Source organism: Typopeltis vanoorti, chromosome 26 (genome assembly GCF_054136105.1).
Source record: "Typopeltis vanoorti isolate ZY-2024b chromosome 26, IOZ_Tvanoo_1.0, whole genome shotgun sequence".
Classification (NCBI taxonomy): Eukaryota; Metazoa; Arthropoda; class Arachnida; order Uropygi; family Thelyphonidae; genus Typopeltis; species Typopeltis vanoorti.
The window spans coordinates 1,166,291-1,179,031 of record NC_143574.1 but is presented as its reverse complement, the minus strand read 5'-3'; the positions used below and the strand labels follow the sequence as shown (position 1 = coordinate 1,179,031).

Here is a 12,741-nt window from a genome sequence, read left to right as displayed (position 1 = left end):
GTTAATAAATGCATGCATTTATAAGCATTCCATTTAGGCTTTTATTTTTGTAGACAGAAGACGTCTTAAACTTGAGCGGCAATAATTGAGTCTTACATTGTGTATTGAAGGCCGATGCTTGCTTGTCTAGTCAAAGCTACCTTGGCTTGTGCTGGCGATAGACTTGTTGACGGCCTGTGGAGTCTGTATCTTCCCGGGACACAGACAAAGGTTTTTCGGTTTATATGGAGTAGTTGTATGTGCATAGAAGGCAACGGAGCAATTTCCTTCCGCTTGAAGATTCCTTCTCCTTGGACTATAGCTACCGGCATAGAGTTGTCATCAGGGGTCTATTCGTTGCCTGGCAGATCGGCTCCTCTCATCCTTCCTTTAGGCCTCTGGCATACTTTCTCCAGAAGTCACGTTCCCGATAACGTACATCTGGCGGATAACTGCCGACGACTTCCTGTCGACTGACCAACAATCTCTGGGTCACCGATGAAAACTTCTGGAACCGAATCTTTCATGCATGCCTGCGATCTTTTCGTCAACACCTTTTATTCACTCACTTATGAATCCTTGCACGGAGATATGGGACCCCCGAACATTTGCTTGGTTGTTCCAGGTCCTCGCTACAGCAATGTGATTTATGCGAGCGGATAGCCATTTCCGCTCCCTTCATGTCGTCTTAAACACAGGCCATACGCAATGTAAGTAGCTCTAGCCAGTGAGCTTCAGCCAGCCTTTACAAGTGTGCGTGTTGCTTGGGAAAATTAAGTTACAACCAACTTTTTATGACGAAGTTATGGACCAGTTCATAAAGAAGAACCGTAGGGTAGAATTTGTATTCAAGTAGCTAAATTGAAAAAGACAGAATATCATTTGTAAAATAAATGTTGTATTTGTATGATTAAATGTACATAAATGTCTAAACATATAGTTTTAAATGGTCAGTAATTCACTATTCCGCTAATCAGACTTCAATCATACCTCTCACTCCCTGAATGATAACAAGAGCAAGCACGAATTTCAAGACCAGCATTCATCCCTGCTATCATGATAGACAACTTAAAAAATTGTAGTGGTGAGATTTTAAAAAAATCTCCAATAAAAACCATAAACAAACTACAAGAAAAAATCACAGAAAATTGCAAAAAACAAATCTACCCTCGAACACCAATGAAACATCAAAATTCCATGTAAAAATAAAACCATTCCAAATCGACTTTAACAACAACTAAAGTCTCAATTCTAATATTGATGATGTGCAACACTAATATCCAAACCTGTTATGTTATTCATCGCTGAAGCTCAAAGTGGTATCCTCTGTGACTGTACATCTTGCCTTGAACTTGCCTCATTACACTGTGCATGATGCTTTTGCAAGAAGGACAGGACTTATGCATTTGTCAGGTATGATACCCTTTGCCAAAGGTCATCAAAACTTAGAATCTCTTTATATGATCTGCTTTGGCTAGAGGTTTTCTTACCTCACTTTGTTGCCTTCATTTGCCGCCTCTACATTCTCTCAATTCTTCTTATTTTACAAACCTAGTTGACCATTTATCTGTGAAAATTGATCACGTGCAGTCTGATTACTCTAGCAGTGAGATAATCTTCCCTTCACCGTTTCATAGACAAAGCTGGAGGAGAAGCTGAACTGTTTGCAATCAGTAATGATTTAACTGAAATTGTTCACCAACCTACCAGAATTCCAAATAATCCTCATCACTCTTCCAATGCTTTGCATCATTTCTTAACCAGCTCTCCCTCCAAATACATCACTGATGTTAGCTCTCCAATTCCCAAGTCTGACCTTAATCATTTCCATGTTTACTTTTCAACAGAACACTGTTCCCCAAGTCAATCTCAGTCTCATATCCAATGGCATTAAGATGGTGTCACTGAGATGACCTTTGAGATTTCTATGCCTCATTCCCATGGTCTGATTATTGCTTCCACTCTTCTGATGCTGCTCTGTTCTAATAACTGGAAGCATTTTCATTGGAATGAGTGGTTTCATAGCCTGTCCACTCAAAACCCTCAACTGTTATCTAAGCCTTGGTTTACTAGTAACTGTGTTGGAAAACCAGGGCTTGGTCGAAGTCCAAACCAAAAATTCAACACATGTCCAGTGGATCAAGTCAAACATTGCAGCCTCTCACTCAAGCTTACACCAAAACCAATAAAACTGCAAAAATAAAATAAATCATCAACAAATCCAAAGCAGACTCTGTAAGGGCTAAACAGCAGTCAGGCCTTTTGATCTCACCAATGCTGTGAGATGTAACTTGTAACTTCTACCCATCCATGTTTCTACCTCTCATATCCTGATGGTACAATAGTAACATCTCCTAGATTTTTCTTGGAATCAGTTTTTTCTTTCAACGCTTGTGAAGACAACCAAGGAAAATCTCTTCCCACTATGTCACAAACTATCCACAGTATGCCTTGTCTGATCTTTTACCAGGACATCAGAAAAATACTCAATAGCCTTGATACTAATAAATCTCTTGTCCTAACTGCTGGAGTACCACTTCTCTAGTTATATATATATATATATATATATATATAACTAGACTTAAAAATTACATTAACAGTACTAGTCCAAAAAAAAAAAAAAAACAGTAATGCGAGCTTGAGTTCCAAATATAAGTTGACTACGTGCTGTCATGAGTGCACCAGTATTGAGCAGAGGCAATGTGTGCATCAGAAAGATTGAAACTTAGGGAGTTATTGATATGTGAAGAATCTAACGCAATTTCTCTGGACTCGACAATCTTTCTTTCAAGTTCATCATAGCACACATGGATTATTAGAAGTTTGTGTCCAGTCCACAATGCGTTGGCAGCCTTCATCTGAGTTAACGGAGAAAAGAATGTGGCTAGACAGAGAGCGCTGGCTCTAGTCCTGTTGTAGGAAATATCTCTACAGTGTTCTTCCAAACGTAGAAGGACATATGTATATATATATATAGGGTGTCCCAAAATTCACGCAAGAAGTAATTTTGATAGAAAACACAGGTTTTTAATTAAAAATTGTAATTTCTTATTGATTCATAAAGTATACAGTATAGGGTTATGCACGGAATAGCATATCGGGTAAATGGCCTCCACGGCTTTGCTTGCACATACGCACTATTTTGTCGAAGTTTTCCATGACCATTTTGCATAAATGTGGCTGAATTTCGTTGATACAGCACTCAATTTCCTCCTTCAAGGCGTGGGTGGTCGTGAGCTTGTTGGCATAAACTTTAGGCTTCAAAAAACCCCCAAGAAAAAAGTCCAACGCCGTTAAGTCACATGATCTGGGCGGCCAATTCTGATCACCAAAACGGGAAATTACACGATCAGGAAATGACTCGTGAAGTGATTGAATTGGTTCTCGGGCTGTATGGCATGTGGCACCGTCTTGTTGAAATCACATGTCGTCCACATCCATATCTTGCAATTTAGGCATAAAAAACTGGATTATCATGTCGCGATAGCGAGCACTATTAACTGTTATTGCCTTACCAGCCGCATTTTTGAAGAATGGACTGATGATGCCTCCAGACCAAAATTCGCACCAAACAGTGACACGTTGTGGATGCATTTGTTTCTCAACAATCACTCGTGGATTTTCTGAACCCCAAATGCGACAATTTTGTCGATTAACGAAGCCATCAAGATGAAAATGAGCCTCATCGCTGAAGATGATTTTGTTCGAAAAATAAGCATCCACTCGTTGTTGTTCTATAATCCATTCAACGAACTCTCTTCGCTGTGTGTGGTCATTTTTAATAACCCTGAACTGTCAGCTGTTACGCTGTCTTTTTTTCCTCGTTGGCAACACTTTACCGCACAAATGATGCTAAATTTAAATCTTGCGTGAATATGACGGTGAACGAGTTCAAGACAAGGTATGATAGATACTGTGAGAATGTAATCGCATAGTTGGGTGGACATGATGTTTAGGGCCTCCCTCGATGAGTCTAAGGACTCCTGGAGTCGCCTGAAATAATAATAATACACACACACACACACACACACACACACTAAAAACTTGTGTTCCAGAACTATCACCCATCCTGTTTTGCCTCTTCAAGATGTCTTAATTATTTGGTATCTATCCGACAGCTTTGAAAGCATTCTTTTATTACAGCCTGTTCCCAAAAAGAGAGAGAGAAGTCAACCATCAAACTATATCACACCACATCAAACTATCATACTCTTGAAAATAATGGAAAAGGTCATGAACAGCTTCACTACTTGTAGAGTCACCAATTACTTAGTGATCACCAATATGGATTCAAATGGCTATTCTTGCTCCACAATGGAGCAAGAAGAGCTCCTATCTAAACTCACTCATCTTTGGACATGGCCATAGAAAAATTTGGAGAAACTCAAGTAGTTGCTCTTGATATTTCCAAGGCATTTGATTAAGTATGGCAATGTGGCCTTCTTATTAAGTTATATCTTATGGTATTCCTCTTAATTTTTGTGAATGGGTCACCAGCTTCTTCCTGGGTCATTCATTGCAAATCATGGTGGATGGTTTCCTTTAGGTGGATATTTTAATCAATCAAAGAAATGCAGATATTTTAATCATTTGTTTCCTTTATCAGAGCACTGTTCTTTCATCTACACTCTTCCTCCTATATATCAATGATCTCTCTCTCTCTCTCTCTCTCTCTCTCTGACATCCAATCCTATTCATAACTTTGATGATGATGATAGTGCTCTCCATTCCTCTTTTTCATTCTCAAATCCTTGTGGTACTCAGGCTTCAAGATCTTGTATAATCAATGCCTCAAACAATGATCTCCTTGCCATTCTCAAGTAGGGGTGAGAATAACCTGGTGAGTTTGAATGCCGCCAAAACACAATCCTGTCACATTTCCCAGAAGAAGGAGACCATGCTCAACTCTCCCTTACTTTCAACATTTTGCTTGCCAACTAGGATATTTTGTCTTCTTGGGTTGATTTTCATGTCTGAAGATGAACAGATGTTGGAAAGGGTCCAAAGGCGACTGACTAAGGTAGTTTCTGACCTCTGGAATGTTGAGTATGAGGAAAGATTGAGAAGATGTAATTTGCAGAGTCTAGTGGAGAGAAGGAAGAGGGGAGATATGATAGAGACCTACAAGTTGGTAAGGGGTTGTTATAAGATCAATGGTGGAGAAGTTCTACAGAGAATAATGGGAGATCAAGGGAGAACCAGAGGTCATCCCTGGAAACTGTATAAAGAGGGTGTGAGTAGGGGAGTGAGAGGCAGGTTTTTTTCGTGCAGAGTTGTGAATGATTGGAATGCCTTGCCTGAGAGTGTGGTGTCTGCAAGGAGTTTGAATGTGTTTAAGACCTGGTATGATGAGATGTGTGTGAGATAAAAGGACCTCCTAGATGAGTCTTTGACTCCATGAGGTCTTGTTTAATAATAATAATAATAATTACAGTTATAGGAGTTGATCTTAAGATAACAGTCTCCCAAATTTTTGGTAAATTAATGCAACCATGCTTGTTCAGGTTAGGAGAATTTTTCATAGCTATGACTGACTCTAAAAATAATCTTTCTGAGCTGTAATAACTTCTAAATAGCACATTGGTTTTCTTTCAGCTAATCCTGTGTGAAGGGGTGTCCATGTCCAAAGTGTGGTCAGCCAGTCCTGACTTTCCATAATGATGGTAGCAAATGTATTTTTTATGTTCTCTGAGGTGGATGTTAACAGATCTTCCTGTCTGACTATAATAGGGCAAGTCACAAGGAACTTGATACATTCCAGGATATGATAGAGAATGGAGTTTATCCTTAGGAGAGCAGATCATAGTTTCTAATTTAACAAGTGGTTTGAATGTGGTGTGTGTAGGCCATGTTTTATTAGTATTTTGACTATCTTTTCTGATGTACCTCTGATGTAGGGATTATGAATAGTGAATGTTTTTTTCTTATGTGTTAGAGGAGGGAAAAGTAGTGGGGCTATGTAGTATTTTATCTATTTTGTAGGAATTGTAGCCATTGGCCAAGAAAGTATGTTGCAGATATTTAAGTTCTGTCAAAAGCGCTGTATCATTAGAACAAATTGCTCTGGCTCTGTGTAGGTGTTTTTAGAATACCATACTGTTGGGCTGCATCATGATGTTATTGTTTATGTAGACATCTTCCTGTGTGTGTGTGCGTGTATGTGTGTGTGTGTGTGTGTGTGTGTGTGTGTTTTCTGTAAATGGAAAAAGATAGTGAATGATCTGAAAGGTTATTAGCTAATGTGTCAAGAAAAGGCAACTTCAACTTAAATCCTCCTCTTCCTTTATGTATTAGGCCTAGTGGCCCGTTACAATTCGAAACTGGATATCCCACAAAATAAGTCGGTCAGTCATTTCTTATTTGCGTGTTCTGGGGGACGAGAAACCGAGTTTCCAAGTGAAAAAAACTCCCTACCTCTGTATGAGACTGGCTAACTTACTTTTTATCGAAAGAGACCAGATTAAGATTCCTCACGCCACGGATGGGAATTGAACCCAGGTCTTTCTGCCCAAAGGGCTTCATCTATACCAACTGAGCTACAGAGGCTCATCAATTTAAATATGTGCATCATACTTTCTTGGCCAATGGCTACAATTCCTACAAAATAGATAGAATACTACATAGCCCCATTACTTCTACCTCCTCTAACACACAAGAATAAAACATGACTATTCATATTCCTTACATCAAAGGTACATCAGAAAAGATAGCCACAGTACTAATAAATCATGGCCCACTCACCACATTCAAACCACATGTTAAATTAGAAACTCTCATCCAATCTCCTAAGGATAAACTCCATCCCATAGCATATCCTGGATTGTATGAAGTTCCTTGTGACTGTGACTTGGTTTGCTATGGGCAGACAGGAAGATCTGTTAACATCCATCTTGGAGAACATAAAAAAAAATACATTCGCTACCATCATTATGGCAAGTCAGGACTAGCAGACCACACTTTGGACACCTCTACACACAGGATTAGATGGAAGAAAAACCAATGCACTATTTAGAAGTTGTTACAGGTGATAAAGATTATTTTTAGAATCAGCCATGACTATGAAGAATTCTCCTAACCTGAACAATTATGGTTGCATTAATTTGCCAAAAATTTTGGAGACTTATCTTAGAATCAACTCCTACATAACTATAATACTTCTTTTTTTTTTCTTTTGTCGTTACAATTTGAATTGGTTCACTTACTCATTGTTGTGTTTTCATGCTTTATTATTATTATTATTATTCAGGCCTCCATGGAGTCAAAAGACTCAACGTGGGAGGTCCTTCCTAAGAACATAAAGTCTGTCAAGACTCCTCGAGGGGAGGTCCCCCACTAAGAAACACGAAGTCTATCATACCACTCTTTAAACTCATTGACCGTTCTCACTCCCACTTTGTGCTCTGAAGATGCTGATTTGAAATTCAGTGAAATATAAGCCAGTTAATAAACATCTTTTTTTATAAATTAGTTTGTTGGTGTTGTTAATACTGTTAATATAAGTTAAGAATGTTTAGAAAGTTACTTTTATTAAATAAGAAACATTATGTTTTGTTTCCAGTCTGCGGCTACTTGCCAGCTGATAAAATCTGCTCATCACAGGCAAGTGGGTAACATCTTTGTCTAGCCCTGGTCGGGACTTTTTTCTAACCCTGCTTTCACCTCTTTTAGTGTTAAATAGTTGTACTGTATTGTTACCTATTGGAAAAAAGTCAATCTCCTGGCTTTTTTTTTTTTTTTACATTTCTTCCAATCCTTGTATTAATGATCTTGTCAAATTCTCTTTAGTTAATGTTTTCCTACCATTCGAAACACATAACATTCAATTCCCATTTGATTTTTTACCAGAAAGAAGTCATAGATTTTTTCAAACTGGATACCAAACAATCTAATTATCGTAATGATTTCTCTGATTGATCTGAAGGTTTGTACTCCTGAGTTGACTTTATTTTCTCCTGGTTCAACTGCTGTCTATCCTGCAGCTTGAAAATTAGCCAATGTTGAACTCATATCTAAGAGGGATGACAATGTTTATCATCAAATTACTATCCAGTTTCCTCACATTACTTTACTAAAGTGAGAGAAATTGGATTGAAAAGACTATTAACACAACTTCTGTGCTACCTGTAAGCCTCTAAATTAATAAATGATTGCTAGTATAGATTCCCAACCTGCAGGGACCTTTTTACATATGTTGCCCTCACCTTTAGACACATGCTGTGAAAAAAGTTTGAGAAATCTTGTGATTGTTCCTGATATCTCCAAGAAATTTTATCTTGTTTTCCACAAAGGCCTATTAAGTAAGTTCCTATTGTCTGGATGGATTTTTATCCCTAGCAACTAACTAGGGTTTTGCAAGGGTCACTATTTTGCTTACTCTCTTCCTTTTACTTATATATACATCAACAAATCTCTAGTTGGCTACAAATTCTCAATTTGCTGATGACGTTATATTTAGCAAATATTTGACAAACCTTGTGCTACCAAATCAACAAAACTTCCAGAATATCAAATTCTATAACCCACCATAAATTCTGATCTCCAAATTAATTTCTCTTTTTTCCAAGATGTTACTTTACATCTAAACAGCTAATAATATTGTAGAAATAGTCCATTAAACCCTACTGTTTTTGCATTTTAGGGCTGTACCTCTTAGAACTCCATAAAAATAGCTTCACTTTACTATTTCACACAGATATTCAGTTTCTGTTGCTTACATTTTTTACAAAAATTTTCATAGTCACTGTTCATTAGAATTGGTATGGATAATTTGACAACTCTCCTTAGGTCTGTTAAAGCATGTGCACCAGCTGTTCAGCACTTTCACAGTCAACTCTAAACTTGCAGAGCAAATTTTTCTTCCTCTTCGTTCCTGTTACTATCTTTTGGAACATTCTTCCCTCTTCTGTATTTCCTAAAAAGTACTGTCTACAGGTCTCTAAATCCAATGTTACAGTTAAGTCTAACAAACACTGTTATAACAAACTCACTCTCTATAACAAAAAAAAAGTTCTGACTGATGTCCCCCTAGACCTTCCTCAAGATAATTCATTATAAAATTGTCCTCTGTAAGAAACTATTTCTGTGGTTTCTGTGAATTTGTTATAATGGCAATCAACTGTAACAAGTTTCTCCTTCTTCTTGTCCCTCTCAACTTTTTTATGGATCCACAGTATACTAGTATACTGTAGGTACATTAGTATAAAAACTCTGCTTGAAATTACTATAAAAATATTTTATTTTGTTATTCCATTTCTTATAATTAATATTCTACCTATATGTTACTTATATGTTCCCATATAAAATGAGTTGCTTGGCCAAAAATTCAACATTGAGTAATACATGCAGCATTTATCTTGTTTAATTATTGATATATTTTTTACTTACATGAATATCAATTCATTAATCTCTACAAAGAGAGCAAGACACACATTGCTTGCTTTAAGAAAAACAAGTATTTTTTTAAAGCACTTAAGAAAGATATGTTATCCCAACTTTCTGTCAAATCAAACACATATTTTGATATACATGAATTTGTATTTATGCATTTATATTTCTTTGCATGCTAACAGCTCTCCTTGTAAACCAGTTATGTGAAGCTAAGAAATATCTATTTTACTGATTAGTGCACGTTTTTTTTTCTGAAAATTTTGTAGCACTTTATGTAGAATTTCCACTGATTTAACAAAGAGTTTTTAACAAAAATCACTTTGTGTAAAAATTCAGACCTCTTATCAGTATAAACAATAATCAAGCAGTCAACATTACTTGTTAGATTAACAGAGATAATTAACATTTCAGAATATCCTCTAACATAAGTTGAAGCTTCAGCGTTGTCTAAAGGTTAGGACTTGTCTATCACTCGTAGACAAGAAAAGATCAAGAGTTCACTTATGAATGATAAATGAACTCCTTTGAAAGTTATCATTCACTTGTGAATAATAATTTTGACATGACATGGGATTCTCTGCTATTGTGAAGAGTTTTTGCCAGATTATCGATCATGAGAACCACTAGTTTGAAATAGCCATTAAAAAAGCGCAACTTTTAATTAAATCTCTAGCACAAAAGATGAGCATGAAATACTGAGCCAAGTTTGTCATCTTTTAAGTAATGCAATAAGAAGGCATATCTTATGCCATAGGTTGTATTCATATATGCTCTTATTATTATTTATTAATATTATTATCCAGGCCTCCATGGAGTCAAAAGACTCATCGTGGGAGGTCGTTTTTAGGAAACACAAAGTTTATCATACCACTCTTTGAAGCTGCTGACCATTCCCTCTCAACCACTCTTCCAAGGTTCAATTACTGTTCTGTTCCTAACAGAACACTAGCTGGCAACCTCAACAATAACAACTGTCCACCTAAACTGCACAAACTACACACTGCACGGTTCCTTCCACAAGGGCAGCACCTGCATGTATCAGAACTGACAACTCATCAGAGATAGCAAAACCTTAAATTGCAGCCTCATTTGATCTCTTCTGGCTGAAAATAATTTCCTTGCCAAACCAACCTTTTATTTGTTGCCTCTATTACTCCCAAAACTCTAATAACCACATTTGATTTTCTACAGTCGAAATAACCTAACAATGAAGTCATTCTTCTTGGGGACTAAAACATAACTCAAACTGCCTTCCCTTCTCCAATTTCACCAATCAAGCAGGCAAGGATGCTGAGGTATTTTTCATTACCAACGACCAAGCACAGATGGTCAATCTCCCTACCAGAATTCCTGACAACCCCTCCAAATCTGACGACATGCTTGCTTGATCTCTTCTTAACAAGTTCTCCTTACAGGTTACTGGAGATATCAGTTCTACTCTTGGTAACTCAAACTGCAACCTCATAGAAGTCTCCATTTTGCCATGGAACAACTTCACCCATTAGTTCTCTGTCTTGTATTCTTTGGCACTATGTATGTCATTCCACCATATGGGATGACCTTTGTGATGACTTCTGCTCCTCCTTTCCATGGTCCAACTACTGCTTCAGTTCTCCTGATCCAAACAGCTGCTCAGACTGAATAATAGAAATCATCTTCTCAAGAATGAAAGCGTTCACTTTTTATTCCTCTGGCCACCAATGCAATAATAACTTAAGACCAAAACTCCAGCTGCTCATTCTTTGCAGCTCCCAACAGCCATAAAAGAATCATCACAAATCCAAATCATATTTTGAATGGACCAAATGATGCAAACTCAACTCCAATCCAAATGGTAGTCAAACCTTCTGATCCTATGCAAAGCCACTGGGCAAAACTTTTGTGCACCTGTGTTTCCACCACTCTCATGTCCAGATGGTACTATGGCCACCTCACTCAAAGACAAGGCTGACTTACTGGTATCACTCTTCTCTGCCAATTCTTGAATTTATGACCAGGTCAATATTCTCCCACTTTAGCAACAGTAGCTCACTCCATGTCACCCACAGGCTTCTGCAAGAAAGAAACACAAAGAATTCTTAATAACCTGAACACAAACTATGCATCTGGTCCTGAAGGTATCCTAGCTACCTACTTACCTTCTGTGTTAAAAACTTATGCAGCAGAACTAACATCAATCCTGTATCATCTCCTCAATCTATCCTATTCAACTGGCATCTACCCTACAGCTTGGAAACAGGCCCACATCCAACCCATTCGAAAGAGAAGTAATAAAAGTCAGCCAACAAACTACTGTCCACTTGCTTTCACTTCTGTTTCTCTCTAAAACTATGGAGTGGAAGGCAACTTTATCATCAACAGCTAACTTCTGCACCACCTGGAGACCTACTAACTAATCCCTGACCAGCAATATGGACTCTGATGCTCTCGATCCACAGCTGATCTTCTAGCCATCACCACCCACCTCTGGACTCATGCCATGGAAAAATTCAGGGAATTTTTTACAGCTGCTCAATCCTATATCTCAAATTCATCCAACCATGAAATCTTGCTCACATATTTGGGGTAGTACACCATTTGCTTGATGTTATCCAGAAAAGTGCAATCTGGTTAATTAATGATCCCTCTCTCACAGATCCATTTCAATCCTTCCTCCATTAAATGTTCAGTTTCTGCCTTGTACCTGTTTTACAGATACTTGCATGGATGGTGTTCAGATGAATTGGCCACTATCATTCTTCCAAAAATTATATGAACAAAAAGTACTGCTGCTAACAATACCTATTTTTAGTTCAGCTTGAAAACTACCAAACTAACTTCTCTGCCTCCTCTTTCATTTCATCTGCTTCTCTCTTTGTAACAATCATCCCCATTCTGCCTTTCCCAAATACAACCTTCAGCTGTTCATAAAAAGTGAACAGATACTTCCTTTCTTCATATCCTCTTGCTCACAGCATTAATATGCTATAGGTCTTGCAACCTTTCAGGTGTGGATCAGATATAAAAAATCTAGTCTTAAATGCTTCAGCCTCAGGTTCATCAACTTTGAAGACTCACAAATGGTTTGGGCCTTTTCTTGAATCACTTGAATAGAAATGGGACTGTTTACTTTATTTTGATTTATTTCTTTATGCTCAATCCATAAAGCTAGAATCCTTTGTTTTTTTCCATAATCACTGGTTGAACTATAGCAACTTGAGCTGCTTTCATACACAAGACACTTAGCAACTGTTTACTTTTTTTTTTTTTGGCATTGTCCCTAATGGTATGAAATTATGACTGACTACAACCAAAATTACACCCCCCCCGTCATATCTTTTCAATGCAGCAAGCTTTTCTTCTTATTTAACTCGGAAGATTTATTAGAACAGAGTA

General features: G+C 37.5%; 1 protein-coding gene across 2 annotated transcripts in view; it reads right to left on the bottom strand.

Annotated features, from left to right (window-relative positions):
* Positions 1 to 12,741, bottom strand: part of dbo (Kelch-like protein diablo) — a 160,200-nt gene that overhangs the window by 128,474 nt on the left and 18,985 nt on the right. The gene's annotated exons all lie outside the window — the stretch shown is intronic.